The 23,198-nt window shown below is 48.0% G+C and overlaps 1 long non-coding RNA gene, 1 other non-coding gene and 1 pseudogene across 3 annotated transcripts; all 3 read right to left on the minus strand.

Annotated features, from left to right (window-relative positions):
• Positions 1-1,043: 1,043 nt before the first annotated feature.
• Positions 1,044-21,645, minus strand: LOC720628 (uncharacterized; annotated as a pseudogene). The gene is made up of 8 exons (XR_013413209.1): positions 21,636-21,645; positions 21,283-21,373; positions 19,766-20,012; positions 19,344-19,472; positions 18,958-19,118; positions 18,531-18,694; positions 12,053-12,944; positions 1,044-1,626 (listed from the first exon to the last, which is right to left on the minus strand). The product of XR_013413209.1 is annotated as an uncharacterized LOC720628 (transcript).
• Positions 5,594-6,459, minus strand: LOC144338548 (uncharacterized). The gene is made up of 2 exons (XR_013412743.1): positions 6,227-6,459; positions 5,594-6,138 (listed from the first exon to the last, which is right to left on the minus strand). It is a non-coding gene; the product is annotated as an uncharacterized LOC144338548 (long non-coding RNA).
• TRNAI-GAU (transfer RNA isoleucine (anticodon GAU)) lies at positions 19,685-19,758 on the minus strand. The gene has a single exon. It is a non-coding gene; the product is annotated as a tRNA-Ile (tRNA).
• Positions 21,646-23,198: the final 1,553 nt, after the last annotated feature.

Genomic DNA, 23,198 nt, shown 5'->3' on the forward strand with positions numbered 1-23,198 from the left:
TGGAAATGAGAGCAGGCGGTTCTCGGGCTCCGAGCAGCAGGGGGCGGGCGAACTGGGAGAAATGTGTACTTTCCACGCCTAGGACCTGCCGCTGGGCAAACGGAGGCCAGTGTCCTGCGGTCGCTGCCAGGGAGGGCGCACGAGGTCCCCCAGGCGAGGTGACCCGCAGGAGGTTTTGTGACGTCGGACCCGGGGAAGGAGGGCGGTCTCCTAGAGGAGCCGTCGGCTTTCCAGGGAAGGCATCCGGCAGGTCGGGGAGACTCGCCGGGGCTGCGGGGGAAGCTCCACCTCTCCGAGGGCCCCCGCGGGGAGACCCAGGGCGCAGGGGTAGCCTCGCGGGGGACCCCGAACCGCAGCGGGGCACGGCCCTCCCCAGGAAGTCGGCACCCAGGGCCCTTTGTCCTATGACAGCGTCGATGCCTGGAACCACCAAGAGCTGGAAGAGGCAGGAAGGATCCTCCCCTAGAGCCTCCAGGGGGAGTCCAGCCCTGCCCACAACTTGATCTCAGATTCCTGGTCTCCAGCACTGGAAAAGAATAAACTTCCATTGCTTTCAGTCACCCAAATTGTGGTTATTTGCTACAGCATCCATAAGAATTTAAAAACTAAGAGGTATGAATTTTATGTTGCTGTCAAAAGGCTTTTTCTAGGATAAGTAGATATTTCACGTAGATGGAGCTTTTTCTTCTTTTCATTGGGATCGGAACTCAGTTAATGTCCTCCGTCCTCCTATCTCAGTGCTGATTTTACTTTCTCTTTAATCCTCTGTTCTAAAACAGTGACCCTTTTTATATTGCTTAAGTAAATATCAATGTTTTTTGGTCAGTGTGAGACCAAAAACCTTTTTACCTTGGGTCTGAGAAGGAGCAGTATTTTCCCTCCTCTTTTTAGAGATGGCGTCTCTCTGCTACCCAGGCTAGAGTGCAGTGGCATAATCCTAGCTCACTGCAGCCCCAAACTCCTGGGCTCAAGTCATCTTCCGGCCTCAGCTTGCTGAAAAGCTGAGAACACAGGTGTGCGCCACTATGCTATATATATATATATTTTAACTTATTTGTAGAAATGAGGTCTCACTATGTTGCCCAGGCTGGTCTCAGACCTCTGATCTCAAGTGTTCCTCCTCTTTGGCCTCCCAAAGCACCAGGATTACAGGTATGAGCCACCATTCTTTGGCATGGTGGGGTATGCAGTAGGAGAGCAGCGGTGGTGGTAGTGTCTCCATACGGACTCTCACAAAAAGTGGTGTGGGCGGATATTGGATGCCTACTTATTTAGGGGCATCTAAATTCCTGTGCTAAATTAGAAAACTGGCAGCTCTTGAAAGGAGTGATGGCGTGAAGGAGAGATACCTGGACCAACCATCACACAACCCTTATAAATAATTGATACCCTTGGTTTTGATGCCACGTCCTCTTCCATAGTTGTTGGTTGAAATGACACGTGATTCCAGGTGAGCTTTTCCAGATAAATTGCCCTGGAACTTCAGACTTTGTCAGGTAAATCGATGTGGAATTTCAGAATGGGCTGGAATGTCTAAGATGGGCATGTCCAATATTCAGCTCAGTGTGGGGAAACTGGTGGTGGCCAGGGCTGGTTGCAGGCTGAGTTGCAGGGGTGACAATTCACCTGAGAAACAAAAAGACATGCAAGTCCTGGTTGATGAGGAGTGATTTCACAAATAGTGACCGTGGAAGTCAATGTTGAAAAAACAAATAGATTCAGGGCATAAGGGTGCAGGTTTGTTACACGGATATATTGCCCAGTGGTGGGGATTGGCCTTCTCTCCCCCAAACAGTGAACATAATACCAGATAGGTAATTTCTCAACCCTCGTCCACTCCCACCTTCCCCCTTTTAAAGGTGTCCAGTGTCTGTTATTCCATTCTATAGGTCCATGTGTACCCATTTCTTTTAGCTCCCACTTATAAGTGAGAACATGTGGTATTTGATTTTGTTTCTGAGTTATTTCACTTAGGATATTGACCCTCAGCTCCATTTATGTTGCTGCAAAAGATATAGTTTCATTCTTTTTCATAGATGCATAGTACTCCTTGGTGTGTGTATACCACATTTTCTTCATCCAATGAACACTTAGGTTCATTCCATGATTTTGCTATTGTGAATTGTGCTGCAGTAAAAATGTAAGTGTAGGTGTCTTTTCTGATAATTTCTTTCCTTTGGGTAGATAACCATTACTGGAGTTGCTGGGTCAAAGGGTAGATCTATTTTTAGTTCTCTGAGAAATCTACTACTGTTTTCCATAGAAGTTGTACAATTTTACATTCTCACCAACAGTGTATAAGCATTCCCTTCTGTGCATTCTCACCAAGAGGTCAGTGTTTTTCTACAAGACAAAATGTAGATTGACAGATAGATCAATGATAGGTAGATGGAATACAGATGACAGATAATAATAGGTAGGTAGATGATAAATGGGATAGAATAAACAGACAGATAGAATATAGTAATAAAATGCATCTACCTGAAAATAGAGAAGAAAAAGATTGTGGGACTTTCCACTCTGTAACCCTGGGGCAAAGAAAGTAGCATTAATGAAAAAACAAAGAATGGGAAAATAAAATTTTTTATTCAGAACCACCCTTCCAGCAGAAAAGAATAGCGCAAGCAAAATATTAAGCATTTTGTATGCATTTGTGTAGGTCGTGGGAACTATTACAAAAAGGTAGATGTCGCATGTTTCAGTGCTTTTTCTTTTTTCTTTTTTTTGAGACAGGCTCTCGCTCTGTTGCCCAGGCTGGAGTGCGGTGGCATGATCTTGGCTCATGGCAACCTCCACTTTCTGGGTTCAAGGGATTCTCCAGTCTCAGCCTCCTGAATAACTGGGATTACAGGCTCCTGCCACCATGCCCGGCTATTTTTTTTTTTAATTATTTTTAGTAGAGATGGGGTTTCACCATGTTGTCCAGGCTGGTCTTGAACTCCTGACCTCAAGTGATCACCTGCCTTGGCCTCCCAAAGTGCAGGGATTACAGGCGTGAGCCACCATGCCTGGACTCAATACATTTTTAATATACACAGAGCTTTGCCAATTTTGGAGGGTTGCCTAGTATTGGAATTTCTGGGTTTAAAATTTTTTTTTTATGTTTGTGTTTCTCCCTTTTAGTTTGATATAATGCAACTCTTATTTTCTTATTGAAATAAAATCTCGGGCTCTCTCCATTGCATAGGCTGAAGCAGGTATGATGTAGGACGCTGGCTGGATTCAGACCCTTGAAGGAGGTTGGGCACGGTGACTCATGCCTGTAATCTCAGCACTTTAGGAGGCTGAGGTGGGCAGATCACTTGAGGTCAGGTGAAACCAGCCTGGCCAACATGGTGAAACCCCGTCTACCCAAAAAAAACCCAAAAAACAAAAATTAACCGAATGGTGGTGCGTGCCTGTAGTCCCAGCTACTTGGAAGGCTGAGGTGGGAGAATTGCTTGAACCCAATAGGTGGTGGTTGCAGTGAGCCGAAATCGCACCACTGCACTCCAGCCTGGGCAACAAAGTGAGACCCTGTCTCAAAAAACAAAAACAAAACAAAATCAGACCCTTGAAGCGTGAGCATTTTGCTGTGTTTCATTTGGGAGCTGGCTGTTCTGCTTCCTCCTAACATCTCAAAAGACACTGGATGGCCTGAGCTCCCGGGTACTCTGGGCTGCCTAGTTAGCATTCTGTGGGTGGTGAGAAAAACGCAAATTGTCTCTGCAGGGCAGCAGACCCTGGAGTTTAAAGACTTCTCTTCTTTTATCAAATTGTGTATTTGCAAGGCGGGAGTTGAGCCCAGGAGACTAGCCTGGGCAACCTAGTGAGATTCTGTCCCTACAAAAACTACACAAATCAGCCTGGCATAGTGGCACACACCTGTAGTCCCAGCTACTAGGGAGGATGAGGTGGTAGGATCACTTGAGTCCAGGATTTCGAGGTTACTGTGAGCTATGATCGCACCAGATTGCTGCATGGGGATGAGAGGAAATAGAGGGTGAACAGATCTCCTGCTACTGCACAGGACACTTTTGATTTCCCAGCTGGTGTTTGAAGGCTGTGCAAGGTGTTGGGTTGCAGGATGATGGAGATCCATATCATTGTGAATCCATGACTGTGTGGCCGTTTGCATCAACTCAGCCTTACTGCAGATACTAACCTTCATTCCCCTCTCCAGCTATGCATTGGTTTTCTGCCTACCACTTGGAATTTATGTTGGCTCTGAGTCATCCGATTCTCACATGATAAAGAACCAAATAATGACATATTATTTTAAAAGAATGTGTCTGCATATGGCTTCTTATCTGCCAAGTGTTGCACTTCAGGCATTTATATTGAGTTTCAAGATCTTGCCACTGCACTCCAGCCTGGGTGACAGACCAATACCTTGTCTCAAAAAAAAAAAAAAAAAAAAAAAAGATAGAGCAGACATTTCCAAACAATTAAAATGTCATCAAAGGGAGTTGTTGATATATTAGTCTGTTCTCAATGCTGCTAATAAAGACATACCTAATACTGGGTAATTTATAAAGGAAAGAGGTTTAATGGATCCACAGTTCCACATGGCTGCGGAGGCCTCACAATCATGGCGGAAGGCAAAGGAGGAGCAAAGTCACATCTTACATGGTGGTAGGCAGGAGACGGTGTGCAGGGGAACTGCCCTTTATAAAATCATTAGATCTTCTGAGACTCATTCACTATCACGAGAACAGCATGGGAAAAACCCACACCCATAATTCAATTAGCTCCCACCAGTTCCCTTCCACCACATGTGAGGATTATTACAATTCAAGGTGAGATCTGGGTTGAGACAGAGCCAAACCATATCAATTGATAATTAGCAGATTAAAGGGAAAAGGGCTAATCTGTTGACTAAGACAGCCTTCATGTTTCCCTCGGCTTGAGTGTTAGTTTTCCTCCCGACCTCCTTGTCTTTCTATTTTTCAGTTTTAATTTTTTTGATACATAATAGATGCACATATGTTGGGGGTACATGTGATTACTAAATACACTCATAATTTGTAAAGATTACATCATTGTGATCAAGATATTCATCACTCTGCATATTTGCCTTTTTGTTTAGCTAGAAACATTTAAATTCTTATCTTTAGCTATTCTGAAATGTACAATAGATTACTGTAAACCACAGTCACTTACCCTGCTGATTTATTGAACGGTGGGTCTTATTTCTTTTATCAAAAATTCTATTTGCAAGGCAGGAAGATTGCTTGAGCCCAGGAGTTCGAGAATCAGCCTAGGCAACCTAGTGAGACCCTGTCTCTACAAAAAATACAAAAATTGGCCTGGCATGGTGGCACGCACCTGAAGTCCCAGCTACTGGGGAGGCTGAGGTAGGAGGATCACTTGAGCTCAGGAGTTCCAGGTTACTGTGAGCTACGATCATACGTATCACTGTACTACAGTCTGGGCAACAGAACAGAATCCTGTCTCCAAAAAAACAAAACAACTCCTACTTATTTGTACCCATTAATCAAACTATTTTTTATCTCTCTTTTCTGCCCCCTTCCCAGCCTCTGGTAGCCACCAATCTACTCTCTGTCTCCATGAGATCCAGGTTTTAAGCTCCCACCTGTGAGAACACGCAGTATTTTTCTTCTGTGCCTGGCTTATTTCACTTAACATAATGACCTCCAGCTCCATCCATCAGGCCTCCTTTGTCACGGAGGATTTATTTTAGGAAACTTGCAATTGTGAGTTCTTTCTCTACCTCTTTGAGATGCAAATCTTCTCCCAAATTTTCTTCTAGCCTCTTGCTAGTTTTTCAACCCAGGAATGTCTTTCTCAAGACCTCAGAGCCATCTCTTTAAAATGTAATTATTGAAGATGATACATCTGTCTCTCAGTCTTTGCAGAAGGGCAGGTTCCTAGTTTTGAAAAATTCCAATAAGCCAACACATAGCTTTACTGCATTTCCTAACCTCTTCCTTATGTCTCCAGTTCCTTCTCAGCATCTCACCCCAGCACTTAAAAACTCCAGCCTTTTGTTTCAACGAAGTTAAGCTCCTTCTCTCTTCCGTATTGCAGTAGTCCTGACTGAGGCCTTCCTTGAAGGGTTAACTTGTCTGGTGCAATGTTTTCTTTGACAATGTCCAGATCAAAGGATCCCACAGAAACACTGAGTATGATTTTCGCCTGAGAAAGGGGAGGGTGAGAAGATAGATTGGGAGGCAGCTGTGTAGGCAGGGGACTTGGCCACTCCCTAAAGCTCTCCCAGTCTCACCTGTGAGTGGAGTGCATCGGCAGCAGTTCTTCTCCCCCGAGGCTCGGGGATGGAATCAGTTAGACTATTGAGGGCATCTGGAAGGGCAGCTGCCTCAGGGTTAGTCCTCAGGGTACGGTGGCCAATGGGTTTCTTTTGATCGACTGTTGACAACGTGTTTGTTGAATGGCAGCCTGCACTAGGCGAAGCTGAAGCCACAGAAGACACCGCAGTGGGAAAACCAGCATGAGCCGCTGCCCCAAGGAACCTCAAAGCGCAGGCAGAGGACCAGCCATCCCAGCCGCACAGGTAAAGTGTGTCACCTGTCAGGTGGGCTTGGGGTGAGTGGGTGTGTGTGTGCGCGTGCGCGCCAAGGGGTGTATGTATGCGTGTGAGCACATGTGAGTGACGGCTAGTGTGACTGCATGTGAGGGAGTGTGAACAAGCGTGCAAACGTGTGTGCAAGTGTGTATGCATATGAGAATATGTGTGGATAAGTGCATTTGAAAGCCCGTGTGTGTGTGGTCATGAGGGTTAGTGACCAAATGCGCAGGATATGTGTGTGCATGGAACACTGTCAGTGTGTGTGTGGCAAGTGTGTAGGCATGTGAGGACAGGCAGAAGTGTGTCAGTGTTGTGATGGGAGTGTGAATGTGTGCACAAGGGTGTGGAGTCAATGAGTGTATAGGAATGTGTGTTACCTATGAAGGCATGTAATGTGTCAGTGTGTGTGCGTGTGTGGGAATGAGCACTTGTGGGTGTGTCCATGTGTGTGCCAGTGGGTATATGTGAAAGCATGTAAGAGTGTGTCATGTGATGGTGTGTGTGGATGTGTGTGTATAAATGTGAGAGCATGTAAATGAGTGTATGAGTGTGCATATGTGAGGCTGTGTGTGAATGTGTGTAAGTGTATGTGCATGTGACAGTGGAAGTGTAGGGGTGTGATGCATGTGTGGGTGTGAGTGCCAGTGTATGAGTGTACGTGGTGTGGATCTGAGTGTGCACAGTGTAAAGGGCATGTGTACAAGTGTGCAAGGGCAAGTGTAAAGGGCATGAGTGCAAGTGTGTGTGAGGGTATGTGAATGAGTGGTCATGTGCATGCATGTGTGAGTGCACGCTCAAAAGCATGGATGGGTGCAAGCCTCCCCTACTAACTCCTGTGGTCAAAAGAGGATGTGTTTTCTGTGTTTCAACAATGTTTTAAGATTATGTACTGTATTTAATACGTCTTAAATATTAATACGTCTTAATACTGCAGTGTTTTTCTCTGTTTAAAGCGCAGCAGGGGGCTGGGCGCAGTGGCTCCCACCCGTAATCCCAGCACTTAGGGAGGCCGAGGCAAGTGGATCACTTGAGATCAGGAGTTCAAGACCAGCCTGGACAACATGGTGAAACCCCATCTCTACTAAAAATACAAAAACTAGCCGGGCATGGTAGTGGGTGTCTGTAAATCCCAGCTAATGGGGAGGCTGAGGCTGGATAATCACTTGAGCTCAGGAGGCGGAGGTTGCAGTGAGCCGAGATTGCACCACTGCACTCCAGCCTGGGCAACAGAGCGAGACTCTATGCAAAAAACCCCAAAAAATCCAATGTAGCTAAAGGCAATTTGATAATAACAATGGCATCGACATGAGAATGGTGTCAGAAAAACCAAAAACAATAATGAAATGGCTCCTCTATAACCCATCCCCCAAAACCCACGTAGAGAAGAAGACAGGGCTGGGCGTGGTGGTTCATGCCTGTAATTCCCGCACTTTGAGAGGCCCAGAAGGAAGGATTGCTTGAGCCTGGGAAATCAAGGTACAGTGAGCTGTATTTGCCCCACTGTACTTCAGCCTGGGAGTCAGAGTGAAACCTTGTCTCAAAAACAAAAAGAAGAAAAGGATACCTGAGTTACTAACTCTGATCATCACTGAGTGCAAAGATTCTGGTATTCTGGTGTTTTCCATTTTCTTTTAGCTTATCTTCATTTTGAGTTTTCTGGAAGAGCATTTATTGCTTTTTTTTTTGAGATGGAGTCTCACTGTGTTGCCCAGGCTGGAGTGCAGTGGCGTGATCTCGGCTCACTGCAGCCTCCACCTCCCGGGTTCAACCAGTTTTCCTGCCTCAGCCTCCTGAGTAGTTGGGACTACAGGCGCATGCCACTTCGCCTGGCTAATTTTTTGTATCATTTTTAGTAGAGACAGAGTTTCATACTGTGTTAGCCAGGATGGTCTTGATCTCCTGACCTCGTGATCCACATGCCTTGGCCTCCCAAAGTGCTGGGATTATAGGCATGAACCACTGTGCCTGGCCACATTTATTGCTTTAAGAAAAAAAAATTTCACTTGATGGAAAAAAGCTAAAATGAGGTTGCCTAGAAAAGTATCATTACTAAAAACATTCTTCTTCTTTCATGGTTTTTTTTTTTTTTTTTGGAGACAGAGTCTCGTTCTGTTGCATATGCTGGAGTACAGTGGTACAATCTCAGCTCACTGCAACCTTCGCCTCCCAGGTTCAAATGAATTCTTGTGCCTCAGCCTCCTGTATAACTGGGATTAGAGGCATGCACCACCACGCCCGGCTAATTTTTGTATTAGGGTTTTGTCATGTTGGCCAGGCTGGTCTCGAACTCCTGACCTCGAGTGATCCACCAGCCTCAGCCTCCCAGAGTGCTGGGATTACAAGTGTAAGCCCCTGCACCTGGCCCTTGTTTTGGCTAACTCTATGAGTGAAACTCTTTCTGCCATGGGAGATTGTACCTTACCATTGTTTATTTCCGGGGTCTCCTGAGAACACAGACCAGAATTACTGAGGTAATCCTGGCACATTTTCTTAACCATTTTATGCGACTTTCAAATTCCTTATATGTAGCTGGGAAAAAAGGCTTTGCTAGATGATCTTTTTCAGCCTTTGTGAAGATAAAGATTAAGAAAAAAGTTTAAACCCGAGGCACTGATAAGGAAAATAAAGAAAACCTAAACAAAGTTTCAGTTCTCAGCCCCTGAGCAGCCACTTGGTGGGCGTTTCCTTCAGTCCCCAGTGAGCACCTACTGTGTGCTCTGTATGGCGCAGGGCAGGGAGGAGCAGGCCAAGAAACAAGCCTTGGGTTAGGGCCACAGAGGGCACAGTGAGCTCTCAGGACAGGGCGGGAAGGGAAGGCAGAAAGGCCCTGGGCACGGGCTGGGCTGTCAGCTCCCGAGGGGCGCACTGAGCCTGCATCCATGGGAAGTGTGAGGCACAGGCAGCCTGGACTGCAGCCTCAGAGCGGAGCAGAACCTGGGGTGGAAGAGGCCAGCTGGGGCGAGTGGGCACCAGGAGAGCTCAGGCTGGCCATTATTTGTGGCTGCCATTTCCATTTCCAAAAAAGTATGATTATTTCAGTTAACGGAGAAAAAGCACTGACAAAATTCAACACCCTTTCATGATTAAAAACACTCAACAAAGAATAGAGAAAACTACCTCAACATAATAAAAGTATACATGAAAAACCCACATCACACTCAATGGTGAAAAACTGAAAGCTTTTCCTCTAAAATCAGGAACAAGACAAGGATGCCTGCACTCATTACTTCTATTCAACACAATGCTGGAAGTTCTAGCCGGCACACTTAGTCAAGAAAAAGAAATAAAAGGCATCAAAATTGAAAAGAAAGAAGTAAAATTATCTCTATTTGCAGATAGGATTTTATAAGTAGAAATGCCTGAAGAGTGCGTGCACGCACACACACACACTGACACACTCAGGAACTAATAAATGAGGCCAGGCACGGTGGCTCATGCCTATAATCCTAGCACTTTGGGAGGCAGAGGTGGGCGGATCACTTGAGGTCAGGAGTTCGAGACCAGCCTGGTCAACATGGCAAAACTCCATCTCTATAAAAAATACAAAAATTAGCCAGGCATGGTGGTGGGAGCCTGTGGTCCCAGCTACTTGGGAGGCTGAGGCACAAGAATCACTTGAACCCTGGAGGCAGAGGTTGCAGTGAGCCAAGATTGTGCCACTGCCCTCCAGCCTGGGTGACACAGCAAGAGAGTGAGACTCTGTCTCTTTTAAAAAAGAAAAAATAATAATAATTTAAAAAAAAACTAATAAATGAAATCAGCAATGTAGTAGCATACAAAGTAAATACACAGGTCAGGTGTGGTGGCTCACACCTGTAATCCCAGTACTTTGGGAGGCCGAGGTGAACGGATCACTTGAGGTCAGGAGTTCAAGACCAGCCTGGCCAACATGGTGAAATTCTGTTTCTACTAAAAATATAAAAAGTTACTGATGGTGTGTGACTGTAGTCCTAGCTACTCGGGAGGCTGAGGCAGGAGAATCACTTGAACCTGGGAGGCGGAGGTTGCAGTGAACTCAGACTGTGCCACTATACTCCAGCCTGGGCGACAGAGTGAGACTGGAAAAAAAAAATCAATACACAAAAATCAGCTGCATCTCTAAATACTAACAATGAATAGTCTGAAAAGGAACTAAAGAAAATGAAAATTCCACTTAAAATCTAGCAATTCCACTTCTGGATATATACTCCCAAAAACTGAAAGGAGGGTTTCAGGGAGGTAGTTGAACACCCATGTTCATAGCAGCATTATTCCGAATAGCCAAAAGGTGGAAGAACCTAAGTGTCCATTGATAGATGAATGAATACGCAAAATGTGGTATACGCACAACAGCGAGATTTTACTCAGCCTTGCAGAGGAAGGACATGCAGACACTTCCTGCAACATGAACCTTGAGGATATTGTGCTAAGTGAAATAAGCCAGTCACAGAAAGACAAATATTCTGTGATTCCACTTCTGTGAGGAAAGTAGCATAGTGAAAATCATAGAGACAGAAAGTAGAATAGTGGCTGCCGGGGTTGCGGAAAAAGGGAATGGAGAGTTGGTGTTTATGGGGACAGTTTTAGTTTTGTTTGTTTTTTCCCCCCTTACCCCACCTTGAAGCTCAGAGTTTTAGCTGTAGATGAAAAGAGTTCTGGAAATGTGTGGGGGTGATGGCTGTACAACATTGTGAATGTATTTAATACCCCTGAACCACACACTTCAATATGGCTAAGATGGTAAATGTTATGTGTATTTTATTACAATATTTTGGAAAAAAAATTTTGATGTGATAATGCAAACTTACAGCAACTCATACCTGCTTTACTGGGAGTTTCAGAAGGGGCAGGAGGGAGAGGACACGCTAAGCAGCCAGGGGCTACTGACACTCCAGAAGCACCCCCAGGGACTGCCTTTCTCAACATCACCCTCTGGAATGGCAGCGCCAGCCAAGAGCGCACTGCCATTGGTTTTCCTGACCAAACCTCAAGAAACAGCTGCATTCCCATCAGATGTGCTCACTAAATCATGCCGACACACAGACACGCAGCTTCCAGCCTGTTCGGCAGCAGTGCAAACATGGGGGGTCTCAGATCCTCCACTAGAATGATTCTGGTCCTGCTTGAGCCTTCGCCTGAGTCCCCATCACACATTGTAAAGGTCAACTTAAGGATGATGGGCAGGCAGAGGCAGGAATAAGGACTGATACGGTTTGAATCCATCCCCACCCAATCTCACATTGGTTTAGCACCATCCCCTTGGTGCTGTTCTCATGAGAGCTGGTGGTTTAAAAGTGTGTGGTACCTACCCCAACCCCTTGTCCCTGCTGTGGCCATGTGATGTGCCTGCTCCCACTCTGCCTTCACCGTGACTGTTTGTGAAGCATCCCCAGAAGCTGAGCAGATGCCAGCACCATGCTTCCTGTACAGCCTGTGCAACTGTGAGCCAACTAAACCTCTTTTCTTTATAAAATACCCGGTCTCAGGTATTTCTTTATAACAGTGTGAGAATGGCCGGAAACACCACTCAGACGCAAACATTACCTGCAGGCCACCGCATGCTGACTGTCACCAAGCAGGAGCCGGCCCCTCCCTCATGCGGAGCCGCTGGCATGGACAGCCCCGGGGAGCTCAGGCCGAGCGTCGTTTCCGCCGTGCACCCCCGGACGGTGCTCTCATTGGCTTTCTCAGACAGCACCATCTCAGGGTCCAGCTGGCCACGGCCTGGATTAAGTTTAAAAGGCTGCGCCAGTCCCCACCTCCCTACATATGACTTTTTACAAGTCTGACACTTAAAGCTTTGGGACCTCAGGGAGCAGCTTGATAAGTCAAAGAGCACCTGCCTCTCCCTCTGATCTTCTTCCACGCTGAGTTCTGAATCATCATCAGAATCTGACAGATGACCGTCCGCCAAATCATCCCTTTTTATGAACTTATCTTTAGCTTTATACTTGGCAGGTCGAGATACCCGTCTCAATGTGTCTTCACTTTTAACGATGGTTTTAGTTTCTCAGTATGTTTTATATGCAAGTTGGAAATAAATAAATGTGCTGAACTGGATTAAACATGTTACAGCCGGCCGATTGGAGGCCGACAAAGGGGTCAACATGGAGCCCTGTCCATTTGGAGCCTTGAGGGCTGGGACTCTCTTTGCAGGGACCACCTGGAAGGCTGGCAGTGGTCTCTATACAAACCCCTGAGCAGGAGGCTGATGTAGGTCACTTAGGAAACATGACTGTAGCTCGGTTCTCACGAGGGGCCGTACCCTGAGCAGCTGAAGGCTGGTGATGTGGAGCCCCACCAGGTGGGAATTCCCCCAGGGCGGCTGGCTGTCTTGCAGATTGGGGCTGGATTGTGGCCAGTAGGGACGTTGGCCGTTCCTGACCTTTTGTTTCTCCAGACGTTACCTTGACACAAATGGCGTCTAGTTGCTTTCCTACAGAAAGACAAGTAAGGGAAAAGAAGCATTGTGCTTATCAACATGTCTGCAATTTTGCTCTCATAGTAAATCCATTATTGACATTTTTTTCTAAATTACATCTTAACATATACAATTTATGTAACGTGTTTGTATTAAGTGTTTTTCAGACCTTTCTGACCAGAAACCACAGTGATACAGGCTCATGCCTGTAATCCCAGCACTTCGGGAGGCCAAGGTGGGCAGATCACTTGAGGTCAGGAGTTTGAGGCCAACGTGGTGAAACCCTTTCTCTATTAAGGATACAAAAATTAGCCAAGTGTGGTGGTGCACGCCTGTAATCCCAGCTACTTTGGAGGCTGAGGCATGAGAATCGCTTGAATCTCGAGGTGGAGGTTGCAGTGAGCCAAGATCGCGCCATTGCTCTCCAGCCTGGGTGACAGAGCAAGACTCCATCTCAGAAAACAAATAAAAAGTCCAGGCGTGGTGGCTCACGCCCGTTATCCCAACACTTTGGGAGGCCGAGGAGGGTGGATCACTTGAGGCCAGGAGTTCGAGACCAGCCTGGCCAACATGGTGAAACCCCATCTCTACTAAAAATACAAAAGTTAGCCAGGTGTGGTGGCATATTCCTGTACTCCCAGCTACTTGGGAGGCTGAGGCAGGATAATTGCTTGAGCCTGGGAGGCGGAGAGGCTGCAGTGAGCTGAGATCGTGCCACTGCACTCCAGCCTGGGCGATAGAGCTAAGCTCAGTCTCAAAAACAAAAAACCAAAAACAGACCACAGTGACACATTTTACATTATGACCTAGTACACATGAATATAAATATTTGCATACATAAACGAAGTGAGAAGTTGATGGAACTACTTAGCATTCCTATGTAAATGCCTGCTGATTGTATCTATTCTACGTCACTTTTTCTTTTTTTTTTTTTTTTTTTTGAGATAGGGTCTCATACTCAGTCGCCCAGACTGGAGTGCAGTGGCGTGATCTCAGCTCATGGCGACCTCCGCCCCCAGGTTCCAGTGATTCTCCTGCCTCTGCCTCCTGAGTAGCTGGGATTACAGGTGCACGCCACTGCGCCTGGCTCAGTTTTCTATTCTTAGTGGAGATAGGGGTTTCATCATGTTGGACGGGCTGGTGTCAAACTTCTGACCTCAAGTGATCCACCCGCCTCGGCCTCCCAAAGTGCTGGGATTACAGGTGTGAGCCACTGCACTTGGCCCTAATCTACATCACTTTTAAAAAAATGTTAGTCATAATCCACTAAGTTGGTTTCATGATGAATTAAGAGATAATAAAAGCCTTCTTAACAGTTTTACCCATGTGTTTTTGCTTGGAGTTTTCAGTACTCTAAGATCAGATGTAATTCATAATGTGGCCCCATGTTTTTAAAAAAGTTTCTAATGAAATTCTAGAAGCCACAAGAAAGCCATAAAGAACAATGTTACCCAGGATCCTCCTGCCCAACGTGCATGCCCGATTCTTCACCCTGTCCTGAACGTGCTGTTCAGCATTCTTACGCTTTTTAAATATTTACATGGCATATGCAGATATTTCTAAAAATATATAGTTCAGTTCTGAAATGCTTTAAAACTTTATAGAAATGATATCATCTCCTGCAACTTGATAGGGCTTTTTCAGGTTTCTTTACTCCATTTTGCTTTGTGAATTTTATCCTCATTGACATGTGTAGCTCTTGGGTTGATTTTCTCTGCAGTATGAGTACACCAATCTCCTATTGATGGACAGGTACTTTCCAACAGACTTTTTCTGCTCTAAAGTCTGCTCTGAATCTCCATGGATGTATGTGTGGACATGTGTCAGTTTCTCCAGGGGCACGTATCTAGGAGTAGGGCTGAATATCTTTTCTTGTTTTGAGAGAGGGTCTTCCTCTGTTGTCCAGGCTGGAGTGCAATGGCATGATCTCAGCTCACTGCAACCTCCGCCTCCCAGGTACAAGTGATTCTCCTTCCGCAGCCTCCTGGGTAGCTGGGATTACAGACACATGCTACTACGCCTGGCTAATTTTTGTATTTTTAGTAGAGATGGGGTTTCACTATGTTGTCCAGGCTGGTCTCAAACTCCTGACCTCAACTGATTTGCCCCACTCAGCCTCCCGAAGTGTTGGAATTACAGGCATGAGCCACCGTGCCTGGCCGGGCTGAATATCTTCAACAACTTTTTACAAATATATCTAACAAAATTTCAAATACATGTGCTTTTTGACCCAGTAATTCCACTTCCTGGATTCCAAAATTTAAAAAAAACTCAGCCATAAAGATGTTATTATGTTCTACGAGAATCCAGGCAGCACTGTCTGTAATAGCAAAACACCTACCAAAGGGGAGAGCTACCTTCAACAACATCCCACAAATATTTATTGAGTACTGACCATGGGCATGAGACACTGCTACAGGTGTCAGGGAAACAGCTCTCATACAGCTCAGGGGAGAAGGTCGGGAAGCAAAAGAAACAAGGCTCCTGCCCTCACAGAGCAGAAATAATGAGCATTTTCCTCCACAGAGAAAAAGAGGCAAACCTCATCATCCAGAGCACGATTTCCCAACCAACATTTCAGAACATAATCCTTTGACATGAGTGGCTGGAGGATGCCCAGCAGCATCTCTGCCTCTACCCACTAGATGCCAGTAGTGATCCCAAGTCCTGACAAGATATTGCCAAGTGTCCTTTGTGGGGCAAAACTGCCCTCGGTTGAGAACCACTTATTTGGGACCACCAACTGGCTCTCTTTGGACTCAGCCTTCTGGTGTGACCCTAAAACAGTAGAAAGTCAATAAAAATGTCAAACAGGACAGAATAAAGACCCTCGCTGAGATCAGGCTGGAGTGTGTGTGTCGTCTGTCTCTTGTTATACACTAGTACAAATAACAGAGGTCACATGTACCGAGCTGGCACCACAGCCCTGGGAGTCCCCATTTCTGGGCTACTTGTGAATCAAATGACAACTAGATTGTACATAATGTCTGTTTGATTTTACTAAGTCACATAGAATCTCTCTCTCTGGGCCAAACACATATCACACCTGTAATAGCAGTGCTTTGGGATGCTGAGGCGGGAGGATTGCTTGAGGCCAGGAGTTCAGGGCCAGCGTGGGCAACAGAGCAAGACCCTGTCCCTACAAAACATTAAAAACCAAAACCCAAAAAAAAAAAACAACCCGCAAAAAACAAACTCTCACTCTGTTGCCTCGGCTGCACTGCAGTGGCACGAAATTCTTGGCTCACTGAAACCTCCACCTCCCGAGTTCCAGTGATTTTCCTGACTTGGCCTTGCTGGTAGCTAGGCTTGCAGACATGCGCCACCACGACTGGCTAATTTTTGTATTTTTAAGTAGAGACAGGGTTTCACCATGTTGGCCAGACTGGCCTCAAATTCCTGATCTCAGGTGATGCATGCGCCTCAGCCTCCCAAAGTGCTGGGATTACAGCTGGGATTACAGGCGTCAGCCACCGTGCCCCACCTACAAAACATTTTAAAATTAGTCTTCATGGTACATGCCTGTAGCCCCAGCTGCTCCGGAGGCTGAGGGGGAAGGATCGTTTCAGTCTGGGAGTTTGAGGCTGTGCCGTAGTGAGGTATGATCAGTCCAGCCTGGGTGAGAAGGCAGGACTTTGTCTCAACAAAACTACAAAACAACAAAATACATATACACACAGACAACCTAAACCCTATTGTTTTAGGATAACCACAGCAGCAAAGCTGGCCTAATATTCATCCTCTATCCTGACTGGCTTACCCTGTGGGTATTATGCTTCGTGCTTGCTTGTGTGTTTATTTCATTCAGCGAACGTTTACTACATATTTCTGGATAAATACGTATACACCAGCCAAGACCTAGCCTCACCCTTGAGATGGTGGGAAGTTTCCCTGCCATGCCTTAGTCCTCGAAGACCTGCTGAATCAGATCTCCCGGGGCGGAGACCCCATCTGCCTTTCAAAAGCTCCACTGATTCTGAAGGCAGACAAGGTTCCCTATGGAATGCAGACAGGTGAGGCAGCCAGGAAAAATGTCATCATGGTACCACAGGTGCAATAAAGAGGCAGAGTGGCCCAGAGGTGGTGCGCTGCCCAGAAGCAGTGATCTCTGAGAGGCATTTTGAAGGCTGGGAATTGTTGCCAGGTAGGGCATTCTGAGTATAAAGAAAAACATGTAAATGCATGGATGCATGAAAAGGGGCAGGCATGTTGGATGGAACTGGACATTTCTAGGGGGTGGGAAGAGGGAGGATGGGGAGAGACACGGGCCTCCATCTGACCCAAGTGTGTACACTGGTCCGTGCTTCTGATGCACAGCAGGCCACTGGGCCTTCTGCTGTGGTTGCTGAAATGCACCCCACCACCTGCCCCAGAACCTGCCTCTCTTCTGCATTTTCAACTCAGACTCACCCTTTCAAATCTAGTTCCAATACCGCTTCTTCAGCAAAGCTGCTTCTGATCGCCTCAGCCAGAAACAGTCTCCCTTCCGCGAACTACATTTAGTTCTTCATCACTATCTTTAGCTTTCTGGCCTTGATTAGAAGGTATCTGGGTCGTGTTTTATCTCCTGTTAGTTCATAAGCTACTGAGGGGCAAAGTACACATCCAGTTTGCCTTCGTGGCCTCCATGACACAGCTGGGGCTGAAAAAGTATTAGCAGAATGTGCTACAAAGGTACATTATTGGAGGTAGAACTGATATCATCTCCATCAGATTAGCTACAGAATAAGTCCCATCGTGCTGCCTAACCCTGACTAAGTTTGCTTTTACTTTATGAAAAATATGTCATTTTTTGACTCCATTCCAAACCCAAAAAGCTGTGGTCACATTCAGCAGGGTGTGCTGGGGAGAACAAGGGCTCTGGAGAGCAGCCACACCTGAGGGACCTTGGGCAAAGCCACTCAACCTCCCTGAGCTTGTTTCCCACCTGCAAAATGCTGGCACGGAAACACTGCGGCAAGCTAAGCAACGCAGCACGGTGCCCGGCACAGAGCAGAGGCTCTGCAGATGGCTGTCCCGGGATGGCATCTTGCAGCCTTCTGACCCAGACCAAAGTCCAAGAAGGTCGAGTTACCCAAGGTCACACCTCTAGAGAGTGTGGCATCTGGGCAGGATCATACGCGTCTTCCTAAACCTTAGTAAGACAACTCTCCACTCTTGATGATCAACTGGATACAACCACCCCAGGCAGCTAAAAGCACGAGTGAAGTCAAAAAAACTCAGGAGTGAAGATGGCCGATTCTCTTCTCTAATGCATCGCTTCTAGTGGAAAAAGCTCTCTTCTTTTGGCAGTTTTGGGATTAGACTAATTTTATTTACAACCTCAGTACTGAAATGAGATGGAATTGTACAGGCGCCTTGTAGAACTGCTGGGTGGACAACGAGAATACCCACCCCAAAAGCATACTATCTGTATGCAAAAATAGAGAGAGAGACAGATAAGAAAATGCTGAGAAGCAGCAATGAAAAAAAAAATGCTGGGCTGTGGCACTCGCTGTGCCTCAGCCCTGAAAAGCTCAGTTGGTTCCTTTGAATTCATTCAGGTCTCAGCTGCGGTGTCTGGCCTAAGGGACCGCCCATTCTAAAGTGGCCCCGTCACACGCAGAACCTGCCTGATGTTCGTTCTTCGAGTGTGTTGAAGGCTGCACCTCCTACATTTAGGTGGGAGTGCCGGATACCCCTTCTCTGAGCGCTCCACAAAGGCTGAACGAGTGGTCAAAAGCGTGTAAGAAGAGCCAGGCAGCACAGAGGAGCCCTGGGCAGGGCTGTGGAGGCAGAGAGGACACGACGGCGTCCCAGGCAGAGGGCCCAGCGTGAGCATCGGCTCATCAAGTGAGGCTCCTGCAGTGAAAACGCCAGGGTGGTGGCAGGTGGGGGCTGAACGCCGTCCCTAAGGAACTCAGCTTCGGGACACCCTAAGTCTTGACTGGGTCCAGATACTGGCCTCCCCGGTCAAGCAGCTAACCCCGCCGCGGGACCTCAGCCCCCTCCGGGCCTCAGTTTCCCCATGTCCCTCCCGGAGCCTCACCTGGGACAGCAGCAGGCGCGGTGGGCGAGGGGCCTCAGCGCCAGGGTCCCGCTGGAGGGCAACCTACTGGGCCTCGGAGGCAGCAGCTGCGCCTTCATCACCTGCTTCAGGACCCGCCGCAGCTGCTCAGGGCCCAGCGGGGTCACATGTGCGATGCTGCCCTGGCCCGGAGAAGACTGGCGGGTCCAGAGAGGTTCAAGAGATCCTGCAATTCGTTCCTACCCGGACGCTACTCACAGTATCTGAAAGGGGCATTTTTCAGAAACAGTTGTATAGAGTTCCTTGTGGGGTGGCGGTGAAAAAAAAAGCTAAAACCGTAGTCGATGCAGCAATTGAGCCCGCGACCTTGGTGTTATCAACACCACGGTGTTACCAACTGAGCTAACCGACTGCCCGACCCAACACTGCCGCTGGAGCGTATAAAAGGGCTCCATGTTCGCGCCCGTCCACGAGTCATTCCTTGCCAAGCCCGCGCGCAGCTGGCTGCCTCCCGCTTTCCCCAAGTTGCGGAGACACTGGTGAGGAGCCACCGCCCTAGCGCTGGCCGGGTTCCTCCCACTCTTCCCTGCCAGGGTGCCCTAAACAACCTCTGGGCCGAGACCGAGAGATCCCTCAATTCGCTCCCACCTGCAAGCGGCTCACAGTACTTGAAAGGCGCATTTTTCAGAAACAGTTGTGTAAAGAGTTCCTTGCGGGGTGGCGGCGGAAAAAAAAAAACCTGAGACTATGGCCGGTGGGGGAATCGAGCCCACGACCTTGGCGTTATCAGCACCACGCTCTTACCAACTGAGCTAACAGACCACCTGACCAGGCAATGCCGCTGGAGCTTATAAAAGGGCTCCACATTCGCGTCCGCCCACGAGCGATTCCTTGCCAAGCCCGCGCGCCTCTGGCTGCCTCCCGCTTTCCCGGAGCTGCGGGGACTCTGGTGAGGAGCCAACGCCCCAGCGCTGGCCTGGTCCCTCCTGCTCTTCCCTGCCAGGTTGCCCTTGACAACCTCTGGGCCGAGTCCAAGAGATTCCACAAGTCGCTCCTCCGCATGGGGCTTACAGAACCTGAAAGGCACACTTTGAAAAAAAGTTGCATGAACAGTTCATGGGAAATAAACAAGAAACAAACAAACAAAAACCTGGGACTACGGCCGATGCGTGGATCAAGCCCACCACCATGGCATTATCAGCACCACGCCTCCACCAACTGAGCCAACCGACCACCCGACCACCTAGTGTTGCCCCAGCGTCTAAAAGGGCTGCATGTTCGCGCCAGCCCGCGACTGACTCCTTACAGACCCCACGCCACTGGCTGCCTCCCGTGTGGCCCCAGCTGCGACTTTTGACCTCCTCACTGTCATCCCCATTGGGTGGATGCAGAAACTGACACCTAGGGGACTTCAAGGAGAAGGGAGGCGGCTTCCTACAGGGAACCGCACGCTTTCACAGGGAAAATGCAAATTGCACATGGGAGGTTTGGCTCTGCAGTGAGGTTTTCAAACATTCCAATTCAATGCTGTTTTTAACTCTGAAAATCCTGCGGCCTGGCAACTTCATGTATCAAGAGCCTTTTAGCATGGTTAAATCAAGCTCAGAAAACACAGAAAACCAAAGGCCAAAAGAACCACCGAATTCCCTATTGCCCAAAAAATAATGGCTGCAGGGGTCTTGACTTCCTTCTTGTCGATTGTTTTTTCTTTCACTGTCCACGTGTATTTCAATATATATACATGGAATCCTTGGGCTGGAAGCGGTGGCTCATGCCTGTAATCCCAGCCCTCTGGGATAAATTAATAAAAGGAACCCAAAGCCTTGCTTGAAACAGTGTATTTTGTCTTTCTTTTTGCTTTTAATAGTCTATCATTAAGCATATGCCTAAATAATTGCAAATGTCATTTTAAATGATTCCTGGGTGTTTTGAGTGGACAAACTATAGCTATCTCTCCTTTTTTCTTTTACTTATTTATTTTTAAGTGTCGGAAAACTATTCATTTGCTGTTGCTTGTTAAGTGAGCACATGAATAAATCACATGGTACATGGTAGAAGAGTTGAAACAGACTCTGGGTTGACAACGATAGTATCTGTATGCGAAAATGAGAGACAGACAGAGAGAGAGAGAGAGGAGAGAGAGACAGAGAGAGACAGAGACAGACAGAGATAGAAAATGCTGAGAAGCAGCAATGAAGAGAAGAAAATGCTGGGCCGTGGCACTTGCTGTGCGCCTTAGACCTGAAAAGCTCCGTTGGTTCCTTTGAATTCATTCAGGTCTCAGCTGCGGTGTCTGGCCTAAGGGACCACTGACTCTAAAGCGGCCCCGTCACACCCAGAACCTACCTGATGTAGGTTCTTCCAGTGTGTTGAAGGCTGCACCTCCTGCATTTAGGTGGGAGTGCCGGATACCCCGTCTCTGAGCGCTCCACAAAGGCTGAACGAGTGGTCAAAGGCGTTTAAGAAGAGCCAGGCAACACAGAGTGGCCCTGGGCAGGGCTGTGGAGGCAGAGAGGACACGATGGCGTCCCAGGCAGAGGGCCCAGCGTGAGCATCGGCTCATCAAGTGAGGCTCCTGCAGTGAAAACGCCAGGGTGGTGGCAGGTGGGGACTGAACGCCGTCCCTAAGGAACTCAGCTTCGGGAAGCCCTGAATCGTGACCGGGTCCGGATACTGGCCTCCCCAGCTAAGCAGCTAACCCCGCCGCATGGCCTCAGCCCCCTCTGGGCCTCAGTTTCCCCATGTCCCTCCCGGAGCCTTTGCTGGGGCGGCAGCAGGCGCGGCATGGGGGCTCGGGGCCAGTGTCCCGTTGGAGGTTAGCCTGCTGGGCCGAGGCGTCAGCAGCTGCGCCTTCATCACCTGCTTCGGGACCCGCCGCAGCTGCTCAGGGCCCAGCGGGGCCACATATGCGACGCTGCCCGGGCCCGGAGAAGGCTGGCCGCCGCATCGGCCATGGCGAACAAGGCGGGGACTCGAACCTGCGTCACTGGGCGATGACACCTCCAACATACCTCACCTGGTAAAGCGGCGGGCTAGGAGTGCCCGCAGGCCAAGACACCTTGGAAGGCGACCGTGCCCGGCCGGGAAGGTCCGGGAGCCAGCCCTGCCGTCGCTGACACCCACCGCGGCGCCTAGAGTTGATCAGCATAGCGGACTCACCTTATTTTCTCATTGCCTGTCACGGATGTGTTTAACACTCAGATGTCACCTCTGGAAGCTGTCCCGGATCTCCCAGGCGGAGGTCTTTGAGGTCCCAAAGTCCCTGGCCCTAAAGTTATCACATTATCCACGTGCTCTGATGTCATCATGCATCCCAATCAGCGGAGGATCCTGTCTGGACATGCGGAGTCCTGAGAGGGGGTGCAAAGTTTGAATTTTTAAGAAGAGTGCTTCCCAACTCCCCACATTATTCCCATGTCACCCTACTGTCTCTCTCCTCACCCACCCAGACTGCGTGTACCTTGAAGAGAGACATGATATGTTACTCATTCGGTGCCCAGCACAGGCCCTGCCCAGAACGCACGCTCAAGGCATGAAAGATGGACGGATGCATAGAAACCAATAAATGAATGAGTGAACGAATGAATGAACCCACCCTCTCCACATGTGCGTCCTAACCATCCAGCTCCACTGCCCCATCTTAGTCAGAATGATCGCCTGTCTTACAGGGTCCAGGCTCTGGGCACCCTCCCCATCGAGTCTTGTAGCTGCAGGTGTGTACACATGTCCCAGTTCCTCTCCCCAGGAAGGGTAGGAGGTCCAATGGTCAACAAACACATATTAAGCACCTGGTGGGTGAGTTGCCATTCCTGCCCTGTGGGGTACACAGGTCTAGGTGGCGAAACTGGCATTTGAAGCACAGTATGATGAGTACCATGAAGCCAGGAAAGGCTGGGGGGCCAGGCTGGTGTCAGAGAAAGTTGTAGAACATCATCATCATCGTCGTCATCAATATATTGAATTCACGATGCTCCCTGCTATTTTTTAATCATGAATTTCCTATTACGGGTATCTTACAGCATTTTTATTTATTTATTTATTTTTTGAGACAGGGTCTCACTCTGTTGCCCAGGCTGGAGTGCAGTGGCGCGATCTCAGCTCACTACAACCTTGATCCTCCAGGCTCAGGTGATCCTCCCACCTCAGCCCCTGGAATAGCTTGGACTACATGCATGTGCTCCATGCCCAGCTAATTTTGTGTTTTTTTTTAGTAGAGAGAGGATCTCACCATGTTGCCTGGGCTGGTCTCCAACTCCTGGGCT

Source organism: Macaca mulatta, chromosome X (genome assembly GCF_049350105.2).
Source record: "Macaca mulatta isolate MMU2019108-1 chromosome X, T2T-MMU8v2.0, whole genome shotgun sequence".
NCBI classification, from domain to species: domain Eukaryota; kingdom Metazoa; phylum Chordata; class Mammalia; order Primates; family Cercopithecidae; genus Macaca; species Macaca mulatta.